Source organism: Anser anser (assembly GCF_964211835.1).
Source record: "Anser anser genome assembly, chromosome: Z".
Classification (NCBI taxonomy): domain Eukaryota; kingdom Metazoa; phylum Chordata; class Aves; order Anseriformes; family Anatidae; genus Anser; species Anser anser.
Window position 1 is genome coordinate 23,892,889 of NC_139723.1, and position 15,805 is coordinate 23,908,693.

At 35.8% G+C, this 15,805-nt stretch overlaps 1 long non-coding RNA gene across 5 annotated transcripts in view; it reads left to right on the forward strand.

The window, feature by feature from the left end:
• Positions 1 to 13,118, forward strand: part of LOC310890143 — a 37,629-nt gene extending 24,511 nt beyond the window's left edge. Inside the window, exons 2-6 of one of the 5 annotated variants that reach the window (XR_014577058.1) lie at positions 7,098 to 7,226; positions 7,647 to 7,746; positions 8,507 to 8,556; positions 9,131 to 9,346; positions 12,322 to 13,118. This is a non-coding gene — a long non-coding RNA (uncharacterized lncRNA). Of the gene's footprint in view, positions 1 to 5,101; positions 5,249 to 5,345; positions 5,495 to 7,097; positions 7,227 to 7,646; positions 7,752 to 8,506; positions 8,557 to 9,130; positions 9,814 to 12,321 lie in introns of those variants that run through there. The other 4 variants (XR_014577061.1, XR_014577062.1, XR_014577059.1 and 1 more) reach the window with 4 other exon arrangements.
• Positions 13,119 to 15,805: the final 2,687 nt, after the last annotated feature.

The following is a 15,805-nucleotide window of genomic DNA, read 5'->3' on the forward strand; positions in this document are numbered from 1 at the left end:
TGAAAGCAAATACAAAGGCTTTATATGAACAAATGCTTTTTCTCAAGACCTTATTGTCTTATTACTCACAGCTATAGTCGATTTCAAATGTCTTTAATCTAGAAGTTGTATGCTCATCCTTTTTATAATTAATAAGTAAGTAATTTTAATTAAAAACAAATAAAACCCAAGCAACAAACAAACAAACAAAAAAGACAAATTATTATTTGGAAAAATCCTATCCTTGTTCTTCTGCTTTTGTTATTCATTCTTTGTGTTATACTTGTGTCTGGAGGCTGAGCTGTCTTTGTAGAATATTTGTATTTCAGTAAAGCACAGAAAAAGTAGTAAGACACTCAGTTCTGTTCTCTTGCAACATACTCTTCCTCACTCACTTTCTGAAAGGTTTTTAATAACAAGAAATCATAGAAGCTTATAGAATATAGAATATGGCTATTTTATAGACATAGAATATAATAACTAATTATGGCATTAGTATAATTTCTACTCTACTATTAATAGATTTTTATTATTATTATTATTTCTAGTCTTAAAATAAGTTTGGAAAAACTCATTGTTCTTGAAGTTTCTTGTTACACAGGCTTTTCTTTGGTTGCCAGTCCCTGAGAAGAAGGTGCCCTACTTGGCTGCTGCATCTGGGTTCTGTCATACAGTTTGGTGTCCTGTGGGATGTACATGATCAGTATTTGTGAGGCTCTGCAGTAACATAGTCCCATAGAATCACCGATTAAAACAATTTAAAACTTGAAAAGTCCATCATCCTACAAAGGTACACCTTTATTTTTGTGCTCTTGATCATTTCCATGATGGGGAGTTGTGTTGTACTGAAAATGACCTGAGAGAGCATCTGAAGTCTGCCTCACCGTTGAAGAAAATGTGCAGTGAACCACCATTCACATTCAGCCCTTGTACAGTGTTATGGAGCAGGGATCTTCATATCTCGTGTAACATTCAACTCTGGCAACATGCAAACTGCCTTTTGTTAATGAATTGTGCTAAGTAATGCTTTACTATTTTAAGTATGTAATTATTAATATGTACATTACCAATGCAGGTTGGCAGTTTGGCAGAGCAAGACCTTTTTATAGTTTGTCTTGTTTAGACTGAAGAAAATCAGAGGCAGTTATGGAAAAAAATGGAAAATGGCTGAAATGTATAGTTGCAATATTTGTAAACCGTGATGTAGCCATAATTAGGCACGAAACATCAGTTAAAATACATTAAATATTTATTTAGCCAAACAGTGACTCCAGTCAGGCAACAGAATGGCTCCCTGCTAGTTCAGTAAATTTAATAATGCAAAACAGTAGCTTTCCTGATGTGTTGTTGGTTTACAGCCATTCAAAGGATACTACAGTGTGTGAATGGCTACTTCATTTCTTGATGCCAAGGACATTTAGCACAGCTAATGAGGTACCAAGACAAAAAAGGCTGTAAATTATTTTTGAGGTTTGGAGCTCCTGGATTAGTGAAAGACTAAGAGTTAAATCTCGGTGTCTGTTGCAGGAAATCTGTGCTATGGGGTCTGTTCTTGTTTTAAATATTTATTGCCATATGAAATCAGGATGTGTCTAGCAAAAACATTGGAAGACTTGCACAGAAGCAGGATCCAGAAAGATTAAAAATTTGGGCAAGTGCTTGGATTATTGAAAGACCGAAGCAAATTTCGTCTGTAGACTTTCAGACTTTGGAAAGAGTTCAGTTACTTTTTGTTTGTGATTGCTGTTTTCTGTCTCTTAATGAAATAAAATAGAAATCCATGTGTTCATATGAGATGTTAATTTGCACGTAATTACGACAAATAATGATTCTGAACTCTTTGAATCAAAAACAGTGATAGGATTCAAGTTTCCATAAAAACATCTTTAAGTGGCAGTTTTAAATCCAGGTTCTTTGCATTTCAATATGAAATATAAGACTTTACATCAGAGATTTTAGATTACTTTACAAGCTATATAATAAGTTGTAATAAAAAGTTTCTGGTTTAAAAAAAAAAAAGGAAAAAAAAAGAAAAAAAAAAGAAAAAAAGAAAGATAACCAGCTGATGTGCTGCCTGAATACGTATTTTCTCAGCCATTTGTCTCATTTTATGTACAGCTTAATACGTATTTTCTCTCTCTACTTTGCTCATAAATATATATTTCCATATCCATAAGAATATACTCATGTTCTTAGTAAATGAAGACATGCTTTCAATAAATTGAATGTCCAGCTGGCTGAAGATTTAAACAGAAAAAAGATACAAGAAGATATTTTGTAGGTATAAGATAAACATGTTCTTATTTAGTCTTTTTTGATACTGATTGTTTAGAACTCTGAATACTTGCTTATGCTAGCTTTGGGCTGTTCTTCAGAAAGTCAAACAATCAGCACAGTCTAGATGGTGGCTTTGATCTTTGTTCTCATATTTGTTTTAAGGGACTAAAAGACACAAAATTTGTGATTACCTGGTTTTTGAGACCATCCCCCCTCCACACATTATCCACAGATGGTTTAAGGGGACTAAAGAAAGGCTGCCTGCCTGAAGTTTTGACATCTTCGTTATAGTCCCAGGAGGCTACTTTATAAACATCAGCATTTTTGCAGTTGTTCTTGCAGGTGCTTAAACGAGACTTGTGGCCTTTCACCTAGCATAATCAGCTTCCTTTTATTTCGCAATGTTTACTATTCCTTTGCCTAGCCTTATTGTTTTTACAGAGTGCCCTTAAAGGAAAACTTAACAAATTATTCAAACACCTGCTTGCCACAAGGCAAACACTGATTATCATGTTAGTCCTATGAGAGCTTACCAAAGCCTCCCAAAGGCACATTCATCATGCAACTAGATGTCATCAGTCTCTGGAGGAATGTGATAGTAACTTGCTTACTTTCATGTCGTGTGCCATCTGCACTGTGCACAATTTACATTTCTAAACTTTGTATTTTATAGTTCAGTGTATTTTATAGTTCATAAAATCGAATTTTACAGACTTTTGGCAGAACATTTCTTAAGTCCAAATCCTTACGTTTTAAATCACGTAAATTATGCTTGCTGCATTTGTCTGTTGCTTTCATGCATATCTATTTCCCATGTTTCTAGTTATGTTTCTCTATGCTTTGGATAAGTATGTTAACCAAAGTTTGTTAATAATTTAAAATATTTATCAGCATGAAGAATGATGCAATCCATTTTTTCCAGATGTGCCAACCTACACAAAATAATTCTGTTGATCAGTGAGGATTCCTGAATATGTTCAGTGAAGGAAGATAAATGAGAAAATGCTGATTCTTGGATCACTTCTGATTCAGAGCTAATAAAGGACTTCTGAAACTTTTTGTCTGTATAGTGACTGATTCAAAGGCAGCCCTGTAATAAAACAGCAAGATCCTACCATCTCATGGGTGTTTTTCTTAGCTGTATAGATCAAATATGCTCATGTGGTTTCAAATGAATAGGCAATTGTCTCCACTAGAACTTGCAATGACTTGAACCTCTCTGTAGAGTCTCAGTAGGGAAGACAGAATTTGAAATAGAAATAATCAAACAGGAGATCGGGTATGATTTCACAAACCAGTATTGTGGTCTCTGTGTTTGTAAGTAGTGTAGTTGTTAAATGGTAAAATTAAATGCTTGGTTAGTTTTGTTTTGTTGTATTAGAGAGCATGAACAGAACAACTGAGGCAGGTTGGTGTTGTGGTTTAACCCGGCTGGCAGCTAAACACCACACAGCTGTTCGCTCACCCTCCCCCCTCCCTCTCTGGGATGGGGGAGAGAAACGGGAAAGTGAAGCCGGTGAGTTGAGATAAAGACAGTTTATTAAGACAGGAATATAATAATAACAATAATAATAATAATAGTGATAATGATAATAGTATTAATAATAATAATGTGTAAGAAACAAGTGATGCACAATGCAATTGCTCACCACCCGCTGACCGATGCCCAGCCTATCCCCGAGCAGCCGGCCCCCCCGCCCCGCCAGCCACCCCTATATATTGTTTAGCATGACGTCAGATGGTATGGAATACCCCTTTGGCCAGTTTGGGTCAGCTGTCCTGGGTCTGTCCCCTCCCAGCTCCTGCTGCACCCCCAGCCTGCTCGCTGGCAGGACAGAGCGAGAAGCCGAAAAGTCCTTGGCCTGGTGTAAACACTGCTCTGCAACAATTAAAACATCAGCATGTTATCAGCGCTCTTCTCATCCTAATCCAAAACATAGCACCCTACCAGCTACTAGGAGGAAAAATTAACTCTGTCCTAACTGGAACCAGGACAGTTGGTCTCTCTGTTCCTGTGTATGAAGCAATTAGAGCAATTTGTAAGAAATGTCAAGCTTGAAAATGTTTGCTTAAATGTTAATAGCAGGTGATGCTTGTAAGTTATGCATCCTAGAAAAGGTGGATTACACTGTTGCACACACAGATTTAAGGCTGCATGGTAAAGTGGACTTCTTCATCTAGCTGTGAGCATACATGTTTTAACACATAAACATGCTTTTCCATGAGAGTCATCAGGGGTTACAGGTGATTTCAAGAAACTCAGAAATGTGCTGTATGAGAATAATGCCAGAGAGATCATTCTGTTCAGTGAAAATTTGAGGGCAGGAGGTCTAGAATTTAATCCCTAACTAGTAAGTGGAAAATAAAAGATTTTGGATACTGCAGACTGTAGGTCAACTTTTATACAGCAAGAACAAGAAAGGTGTATGGCTTGGAAACTTCATTTTTAGACACAGACTAGTCCAATCAAGAAGTCAACAAAGTAACAAAAATAGGAAAAAATAGAACAAATGGAATGTACTTGAAATAACATGATTTTGAGAACAGCAGCAATAAAAACACAAAAATGTGAAAGAAATTATTTAATTGCCAGTGCTAGAGACTTGAATAATATACAAGAATTAGATTTGCTTATTTATCTGCTTAATAACAAACTAACTAGGGAAAAAAACTAACTGAGAGAAGGAATGTTTAACAAATTTGTTTCTCTGATGAATGAACAGGGCTATAGCCCTGCTAATGGAAGTGCTCAGCATTGCTTTTTAACTGTTCAGCTTTGAATTTTAACTGAATTACTCTGACCAAGCTACCAGATAGTTGATCCCCAGCCTCTCAACAGCTGCAAATCAACACGATCAGAGATCTAGAAATCTTGATCTGCTAGGTGCAAGTGAATGAATTGCAGCTGCTTAGTCTAAGAAGTTTAGAAAAGCTCTGAGTATTTAGAAACACAGATATTTGACCATAAAAAAAGTCTGCTACACAGAGAAAGGTATCCATTTCAGATTTGGGCAATATATTTTAAGATATGTAACAGACACAAAGTGAAAGAAGGAACTTCAGACAACACTTTGGGGGGGCGGGGGAAATAATGGAATCATAAAGGAATGGGCTACATGTCTCCATGGGGTTTTAGAGTTTTTCCTATTAGAAGTCTAGAAATATCATTGTCAGGACTATCTAGAGGTGTAGCTTTTCCTGTCATAGTGCTGAGAGATGGAGTGTGTGAAATGCTGAGGTGAGTGTGATGTGAATAAGTAAGTGGCCTAAACCAAAATGTTTTCTAATTAGAAAAACAGCACTTTTTTCTTTTTTTCCCTTGAAACAAAATGGTTTCCATCTTTGTGAAGCCATAGGAATAATAATAATAATAATAATAATAATAATAATAATAATAATAATAATAATAATAAACAGAGTTCAAATTGTAGTATACCAATATTGGATGTGTAATTCCCCAACCTCAGTCATATCATTTGAACACAGGACAGTGTAGCAAACTAAGTGAATTGATTCTTGTGAATTGTCTGTTCATTGTTTGATTAGTTGGTTGTTTTTTAAAAATGACTTCAAGCTTTGGAAGTAGATTAGAGTTTTGGTTAAGTTTAGAAAACAGTTTTCAAAAGTGATTTGAGAGGAAGTGCAAGTGTGGTCATGACAAGTTGCAAATTTTTATTCTGGCTTTTTTTTTTCATTTCTGCTTTATTAGATGTATCATTTTCTTGCTTGAATTCATGTGTGTGTGCAATAATATCACAACATAATTCAGTTGTAAGTTTAAGTATTTTCATGTTACTGCTGTACTTGTATTTTATGTAACAACTCCCTCTCTGCTTAGAAGGTTGTTGAATTAAAAACATTAACAACAGAGAAGTGACACACCTCTACATTGCAAAAAGTAAAGAATATCTGGAGAAATCTTGAACTTGAGTTGTTTGTCCTGTACCCATACCATGAATGACTGAAGAAAAGATGCCATTCAATGTGCAGAGTTCAAGCATGGCTGACCCTTTGTGTAAATAGGCTCTATTCAGGCCTCCAGAAATGTAAATATACTTAACCATGAGCAGAAAATAGATTTGCTGTTCTGAAGTCTGAAGCGGCCTTTAGCATATCCATCACATTGTTGAATTTTAGTTCTTAGCTATGAAATTTAAGCTTTGTAGCATGATTAACACAGAAGGTGTTATCTACTGCAAGGCATAAAACTCTAATTCCTACTTGCTTTCATGACAGAATAAGGGATTGATGAGTGAGATTCTTGAAGATAAGTACTGTGGGAAGAATTATTTTTTCATGTATATACGTGTTTGTACATGTACACACATGCACACATATATAAGTTTATCATGAAAGAGTACTTATATTTTCAGAAGCAAAGGATTGTTTGGAAGTATTTATTTTCTCTTTAAAAAAAGCTCTTTATGAATTTGAAATGGATGTATAACATGGCATAATTCAGCAGTAGTCTCAGTTTTAAGAGAATAGAATTCTTGACTTTAAGAATGTAATTACATTTTCAGTCAAAATAAAACTGAGTGCATGTGTAGAATTTAGAAACAAACAATTTTGTTTTAAAATCTTTATTATGAAAGCTTTGTTAGCAGCTTCCTGGTCGAAACTGTAGCAATATTTTCAATTAAACAGGAAATTCAAAGTTCCAACATGCTAGATCTTCAGAAGTGTAATGTATTTTCCAGTTAAATTTAATTTTAGTAAACTATTTTCTCTTTTAGAAGAAAAAAATAAAATTATTCTGTAGAAGTTCACAGTGAACTGCCCTGTGGATTTATGGAGGTCTGGCGTAAAATCTCATGGACACCCCTATTCATGTATTTCAGGTAATCACAAAACAAGCTATAACCCCATTACAAAACAGGCTAAGTTGGCAAAATGTGCTGGATCCATATATTTTTAACATCTCCAGTGAGTCCATGTGATTCCTTACCTCCTTTCCTCTAACCTTTCAGGTAAGATCCTAACCTACACAAGTTTCCTGTCTTTGGACTGGTTTTTATTTCCTTCTCTTAGGTCTGCTGTTGAATTAAGGTTTTAGTTTGCTTTGCTATTTTGAGTGGAAACCCTTCTTGTAGGTCTTGTTTCAAAAAACAGAAATTTCTTTAGACTTACTTACTACTTTAAAATTGGTTTTCCATTTCTGAATTAGGTTATTTAATGACACACTGCTTCAGTTACACTGTTTTTCTCATTATATTTGGTAAAGAATTGACATTGTGCAGCAAGACTCTTCATCGGGGAATCTTCCTGCAGGTGTGTTGTTTTTTAAGAAACTTTTGGTCTTGTCAGACACAGAACACAACTTTAATATCCACCTCAGCATGACTGGGCTGCAAGTTGGCCTTCTTGATGTTTTTCCCTTTGGGTTTCAGCTCTCGTCTGACAGGTGCAGCCCAGGTGTGGAAGCCCAGAGGGGATGTCCTGGATGATCCTCTCGGAGAGTGCTGATGTTCAAAGTACCCTTGCGCTAAAGTAAGGTGATGTTACACCAAATGTTTGATTGAAAAGTTTTATTGACAGCAGAAGCTATTCTGGCTGAACCTGATTGAACCTTGTTGTTTATAACAGGAGCTATTTACACCTTGTTATTTTTCAAAGGGCTTAATGGCCCACAACATATGAGGGGGAGAGAGTGTAAGAGAGGGTGATAGACTGAGAGGGAAAGGTCTGGATCACTGCCCTGGGTTCCAGCGATGTCTCTGGTTTGTCTGTGATGGTGGTGGGTACACACACAGCCCCTCTGAGCTGTGACATTTATAAGCCAGTACCCATTACTTTGCATGTGCAGAACCTTCTAGAAACGTGTTTGGAGAGGGGTGCTGCTAAGGCCTTCCCTTCTGCCCACTGCCAGAACCACAGCTGCAGACATGTCTCAGATGGTTTCTAGGAGGCTGGCCCCAGAACAGTGCTGTCCCGCTTTTGCAAGATCCTCTTTTCTAAGCCAATTTAAAATGCGGCTACAGGCTTTTCTGCTGAGAGTTCGAGATATCATCCTCTTTTGCTTCTTAGTCTCTTATACCAGGTAGCCTATAATTCCCTGGAAATGCTAGTAATAACTCTCTTCATGGCAGACTAGCTGAGATTTACTCAGGCACTGCTGTTTGAACAACTACTGAGGCCTCCCATAGTGTGAGAAGTACATCTCTGCTTGCACAGTGTGTGACTGCCATTTGTGTTTCCATCCATGTTTTATCCTCTTCTTCCTTCACTTATGGCTTCTGTTGCTTTACAGACCTGGGAGAAAATGGCAAGAATAGTTAAAAGGAGAGAATTTCAGGCAAGGTGAGTTGTATTTATTAGCTCAGAGGAATGCTGTGTTTCTTAAAAGAGCATTAGTTACTGCTCTCACAAGGGACAGCCTGGCCATTGCACCAGGGTCCCATGCCAGGCAGAAGTTCAATATGACCTTCAGAAAGGATGGTTTCTGAGACAAAGTGAGAGGTGTAGGAAGGCACTAGCTCAGTATTTGTAAATCATTGTACTCAGACTAGCTGGTCACTGGGGAAAATACTGGGTAGAACCGAAATACAAGGATTAGATTACCTTCTGCTTCCAAGACTGCATTTAGAAAAGTAATAATGTCATTAAATGAACTTGTGAGGAAAAGTTGATGGTCAGTTACATAACAAGGTACAGGTAAAGCTTTTCACAAGAAGTTTATAGAAAAGAATATGCTAAGCAGATGGTGTTAGGGAGACAAGTATGAAGTATTAGTTGTAGTGGTGATGGGTGAAGATTTGTGAAGAATGAATGAGAGAAATGAAGTAGAAACAAAGCTTATTTTTATATTGATGGCTACAAATATTTAATGATTGTTATTCCATTCCTTCCCCAAAATGTTTTCAAAAAACTAAAGCAAGTTATGCTTCTCAGTTCCTTCTGGATGATGATGATGATGATTTGATGAGGAGAGCCAAAACTTTTAAGATTTTGACTTTAAATGAAAGATCAAGAAACTTCCTGGAAATGAAGAAAAAGGTGGAGGAAAACTAAGAGATGTTAAGAGACTCAAAATGCAACAGGGAAAGATACATTGAATTTTCTGTGCAAGCAGAAATTCCTTCTCATTAATGTAAGTGTATTAGAAAATGCACCAAGCAACAGTATTTGCATAATAAATACTGCTATTCTTAAGCATTTTTGTTAATAACAGAAGTAAAACAAAATTCTGTGCTAATACTGTAGAAGAAATGAAACTACAGACATAATAAATTTCCCTTTTAATCAGTTATATTAGTGTGGAGTAAAGAAGAGAGCATTGCAAGTTAGATTATTTTTTTTTCCCAAAACTTTATCATTTTGGTTTATAACTGAAGGCATTTATCCTTTATGCACCAACTTTCTCTTTTGTGTTTTCTGTGTTACTATGTTGCTGTTTTTAAAATGAAGGTAAGTTTATCTAGAAACTTTATCTAGAAAAGTATGTTTGAATAAAATTGAGTAGTACATTCTAGGGGAATTTTCTTCAACAGTACAAAGAGACTTTGGTTCCAGCAAAAAAAGTTGAGAAATGAGATTGAACTATCATGTCAATTGATGTCTATGCAAAGCGAATCTGCTTATTCTGTGTAAATGACTGCAGAGGTAAGGTCTTCCATGTTAGGACAGTTTGATAGAATGATTGATCTAACTCTTTTCAGTTGATGGGGTAGTCTAAAAACAAAAGCCTACCTCATTCAGATTAGTTTTAAAAGATAAAGCTTGAAGCGCGCAATTGTACAGTAGATTCTCACTGCTTAATTCACTAGTGAAATCACAAGACTAGCATATTGGGACTTTCCAATTATCTTTCCATATGCACCTTGTCATGGCCAGCCTAGGTGGCAGTTCCATGAGCAACTCTGCCTTTGGAACCAGTTGGGGAAGTGTCCTGTGAAGGGACTTTGCAGATAAGATGCTTCATCTTCTGGCATGCTGTGGTGCAGTTTCCTGTTACACATTCACCATACATGCTTAGTGCATATTGTTAACAAGATTTAGAGCTTTCAGTAGGATATATAAAGAGCTGGGTGCTATGGTACTGTCAAATGACATCTGCACCTAGTTTGATAGCTGTTTAGACTGTACTGCAGAATTTTCATGGGAGTTTTATCCTAGGTTGCCCACGTTAGGCTGTTTCCATAAGCAGTTAAGGCAATCTAATAAATTCCTATCACTGCTTTGCTACTCTATGCCTTCTTTTTATCTGCTCTTATTTACAGCTATGTACACCTCCTTCTTTGTTGTGCCTAAATATAAATGTCAGTGCCTACACTTTATTTTATCTCATTAACTTATTTATCAATAGCTCTGATTTGATAAAGGTAAAGTGTGTATTTTAAATTGGTATTAATTAATACAAACTAGATTATTTTCAAAATGTACATTATCATTGAAGTAGATGGGGAAGTATTTAACAGTGAAATCTTGTCACATTCTCTTAACAACCAATGGCAGAGCAGTGAACTTTTTCATGATTTGCTAAATCACATCACATTTTTCAATTCTGTCCTGACACAGCAATATTCTGAGGCTGATTATTGTTACAGCTACTGCTGGCAAGGGCAGACTTGGAACTTGTGGTGGTTCTGTGGCATAGATGACTGTGGGATTGATATGAAGGAACTTTTCCCTTTTTGGTGCTCATTTCTAGTAATTATGGCTCCAAAAAATTCTGTTCTTTCCAAGAGGAAAAAAGACAGATGTACCTTTCATTCCTTTTCATTCCTTTTCAGTGATATCTAAAAAGAAATTCAGTTCTCTGCAGTAAAGTGACTGTGGACTGTTACTGTCTTGTCAAGTTCTAGTGATTCTTTGGCTTGACCCTTTCAAATCCTCATAAGTGTTTTTTTTGTTAGTTTGTTTGGTAGTTATTATTTTGCATATGCATGTATGTTGATGTTTTATTTTATTAAGTCTCAGGAAAGCATGTAAGTTTTTAGTCATATTCCCGTTTCAGCTTTTTGCATTTTATAAGGTTAAGGTGAAAGTTTAGTAAGGTAGAACACACTTTGATTTAGGAGATATTTAGGTTCTACAAAATGCATAGTGTCTGTTAAAAGATGGAGTGTAAGCCTTCATTTTGCTTCCAGCTATCTTGTGATGAGACTGTCTTCAAAACTGATTTGCTGGCTGAGCTGACAAGAGACATAAAAATGAATAATTATTAATGAATAATTAATAGAGATAAATGCACACATAATTGTCTGTAATCTGTTCTTTGAACATGGATCCTGCTTATAACCGAAAACAACCACCCACCTTCCCTAGAGTGTCATAATCAGTTATTTATGGTGTTAGTAGAGAAGGACATACAGTGCCTTGGGTTGTAATAACTCTTACGGTGGGTGGCTGTGATATAATATTTATTACTACGTTGTGATTTTCACCATGACACAGAGGAAATTCAAATGGTCTCTTAATACTTTCTGGATAGCTCTATATTCCAGAGGTGGTGGGGATGGAGAGGTGTCATAAAATATGATTTTTCTTATCCGTGTCACTCTACAAGCTGTATCACATAGCTCTGTCGTTAACACTTTATCAGCTACTGTGGCCTTAAAACTAAAAGTTCACATCAAAGTACTGGTTGCATGTACTATCTTCTGTGAATTTTTATTTAATTTTTTTTGTTGCTGTTGGCATGATGTCTTATATTTATACCAAAGTGTTACTGCTATAGGTGTCAAACGGCATACTGCAGTTGGCCCTTATTAACACAAGAGAGTATACTAGCTGAAAAGGAAGCATTTCCATGAAGCAAGTCAGTAACTGTCCGTATCAGAACTTTGCCCTCTTGCTAATTGTGCGTACAGACTTAACCATCCAGAGCAGTTTTTATGTAGCAATTTTCAAAGATTTCTGCTGGTTTCTTTTAGTTACAGATTTTATTTTCAGTTTAGCTAATTAATCTAATAATAAAAGCTACTTATTGCTTTTCCTCCATACACATATTCAGTTTGAAATATAATGCTTTTTCCATACTAATGCATAAATTTCTATATTAATGCATAAATGTCTCAAACAGCTGAATATATTAATAAACAAAATATTTTTTTTCTCCCTAAGAATGACCTTGGAAATGAAAAAGTGACTAGTACTCAGACTCAAGATTGCCAACTAAAGAAAGCTCATTTTTCTCTACCTCTCTGACAGAAGGCAGTTTAAACTGATCAGTGTGAATGCTGACATCCAAATTTACTCATTTGACACATCTACTTGTTGGTCCTAAAACTATATTTATGCCTTTTGTTTTGTATATTATACTAGTAGTCCTAGTGATCTTACAGATTTTTGTTTGTTTATTTATTTGTTTGTTTGCCCCTCAGCTGTGTGTGTATTAAATATCTGGAATTGTCAGACAAAATTTTCTGATTAATCTCAATGGTCTGCAAAGACTCTAAGCAAGTAGGATCACCATTTAGTGTTGTTAATCTCTAAAATAAAGCAAATTTCTCCTCTGTATGTATGTAAGTATAATGATTCATATGGGAATGACATCCATTATCCTAGTCAACATTTCACATATAACAGAAGAACAAAATTATTATCAAGGCTAATTGCTTTCATTTAAAGAGATACACCTAAATATTTGTATCAGTACTTACCTCCTGATTCTCTGCTGTTGTTTTATAAATGTATGTAGTTATGAAAACAACAAATAAAGCTGTTTTCTAGAATAAATAAAATCATAAGTACATAATTCCCAGTATATTATAAGGTCTGTTAATTTTGTTTGATTGGTTGTCAAATACCACATATGTTTTGAAATCCAATAGCAGAAATGACAAATTATAAAGCAACTTTGCAAATTCATGCTTCCACTTTTGGTTTGTTTTACTGGGGTACCCTAATATTTCTTTTAACTAAATGAAGAATCTATTTATCAGAAGACATACACTGGCTGAAGGATACCTTACATAAATATTAATGGCATCTGAGAGGTGTTTTTTTTTGTTGTTGTTTTGTTATTGTTGCTTTGTTTAAATTAGTCAAAGCTATTTAAACTATTTTGAACTGATAGTATCATAACATAGGCCATAACTTGGACAAGTGTGTGCTATGGCAAAATCACAGCCTTTGAAGACTGTGACACATTTTTTCAGCAGATACTTCCATCTGGAAAACCGGTCAATCCTTTATGAATTATAAATGAAAGCAGCTTTAATTTTGTACAAGATCTACAGCTATAGTGAATGGAAGTTAAATCACTCCCACTGATCTGAAGGAGTCTTGCAGATGGTTTATGCCATTCTGTTATAAACAAAATCTTGTTTTTCATCCAGGAGAAAAAAAGTCAAGCTGTTTACTTTGTAAACAGATGGAATCAGTTCAGTAAGGTTGGAAGCAACAAACCGCTTAGTTCCACCTCTGCAACAGCAGATTGGAAAAGAAAGAAATTTGTGATCTAGGCTTCTCACCAAACAGGCACGTACTTAAACTGCTTCTGTAAAACAAATCTGTTAAATTTAGGTGTAAACTTAAGGAGAAATTAGTTTCTAATGTACAAAAATTCAAAATCTTCTGTGCCTGCTATAGCTGTGGATAATGTGTCTTAGAACCTTTTAAACTTATGTACAGGTCACACACAATTAATTATAACAGTGTAAAATAAATCCTGAGTAAAGGATATTAAACTTTTGAAATGTGCTTCTTTGAAACTGCACCTGAAGCAGGTGCTGCTTGTAAAGCTATGCGTAGTATCACAGGTGAATGCTCAGTTATGGGACTGAAATTTACCAATTTCGGCAATAGTTTGAGCAGCCAGGCCTCTTGTAAATTCTACTTTCCAATGTTTTGGGGTACTTTGTGCTGATTAAAAATCAGAACCATCTGTCATTCAGTTCCTTTCCCTATGATCACTGTAAATTGTTACTGGTTTCTTTCTTAATGACAAAGACCAAAACCAAAAAGTCCTCTTTCATATAGTCATGCAAATGCTGATTCTGGTCATAGACAGTGATGGGAGAAAGCCACAAAAACACCTGCAAAGCCAGTCTTTCTATTGTCTGTTGCCTGAGCTGGAAAATTAGTGCAGAGTTGATCACTTATAGTAAACAGTTTTGATCTCTCTGACAAATAGAAGGTTATCCAAAATTCCTGCCAAATTGGACTTCTTTTTTTCTTCTCTATTTACTTTATTTCACATCTCACAGAATCGCAGAGTATTTTAGTTTGGAAGTGACCTCTGGCAGTCATCTTGTCCAACCCCCTGTTCAAGCAGGGCCGCCCACAGCTTGTTGCCCAGGACCATGCCCAGTCAGCTTTTGAAGATCTCCAAGGAGGGAGACCCCACAACCTTTCAGGACAACCTGTGCCAGTGCTCTGTCACCTGTACAGCAGAGGGGGAGTATTACTTTTGGACTGCACCAGCCTTGTCCCTAAGTTTGACTGTTTTGCTCTGAAAATTTGAGTGTCATTCAAAAATATATTACTTGCTTCATTTACAGTGACAATCAGTAGACAGAGAACACATGATGCTGAACAGAAAGTAAAGAAGCAACAGCATGTAGGTGTTATGTCAGTGTCACAAGGGAACAGATAATGCAGGAAACTGGGTGGACAGTGTACAAAGAATTTTTTCTTTTTCCATGCAGAATTTTTTCTGTCTACCTGGGCAGCTGGTTTGAGGACTAAGAACCCTTCCAAAAAATTGGCTAGGTCCATACAAAATGGTACCTCAAAACAGTAATCTATATACAGGTTTTGTCCTTGTTTTCTAAAATGTGTATGAAGGTTTGAAAGCCTGCAGTAAAATAGTCATCTTGATGGGATTATTTATGGTTTTAAGCACAGCTTCAGATATAGCTGAGGGAAAGAGATAAAGTGGTGTGAGTTTTATATCCACCCTGAAGCTGAGTGCAAACCTTTGCAGAGAAAATTTTGTAGAAAATAGAGGGAGAACAATGGCATAAATTCAGGCAAGCCCTTTTAAAATCAACTGGATAATGCATTATGTTTGTAGGGATAATGAGCCAGGACATGGCCTTTCTGTTTCAGAATAATTGGCTCTTGTTTTCTGTAGTGTTTTGATATATATATATATATATATATTTTTTTTTTTTTTTTTGGAAGTGAATGCAGCTGAGGGGAACCTTCATCTTCTCTACTCAAACTACAGCAGGAACTTGGCAGTGCATGCTCCAGAAGCTGTGTATCAGTATCACTTGTAACATCAAGGAATAAGTGAACCCTTGATGCCCATCACTTCTATTTTCTGATGGTGTCTGTTCTTTTTTTTTTTTTTTTATGTATGCGTAGCACTTGATTTTATTTTGTTTTATGATTGTTATGGCTGCTCTGCAATGTACTGTAGCTGGCTAGTAATCAAATATCTAATCTTCTGTTTTCATTCCAGCAGCAGTTCAGCAGTTTCTCTCTTTTTTTTTTTTTTGTTTCCATCTGGTTTTTTTTTTAACTATTTCCTTTCAACAATGTGTGTAGTTTCTGTTAGCAAAAATAAATCAAAGTATGCTTCAACACTTGCAACTTCAAAGGCAAGAACTATATTTATTAGAATGGCTTTCTGATCTCAGTCTATGAACTCCTGGAA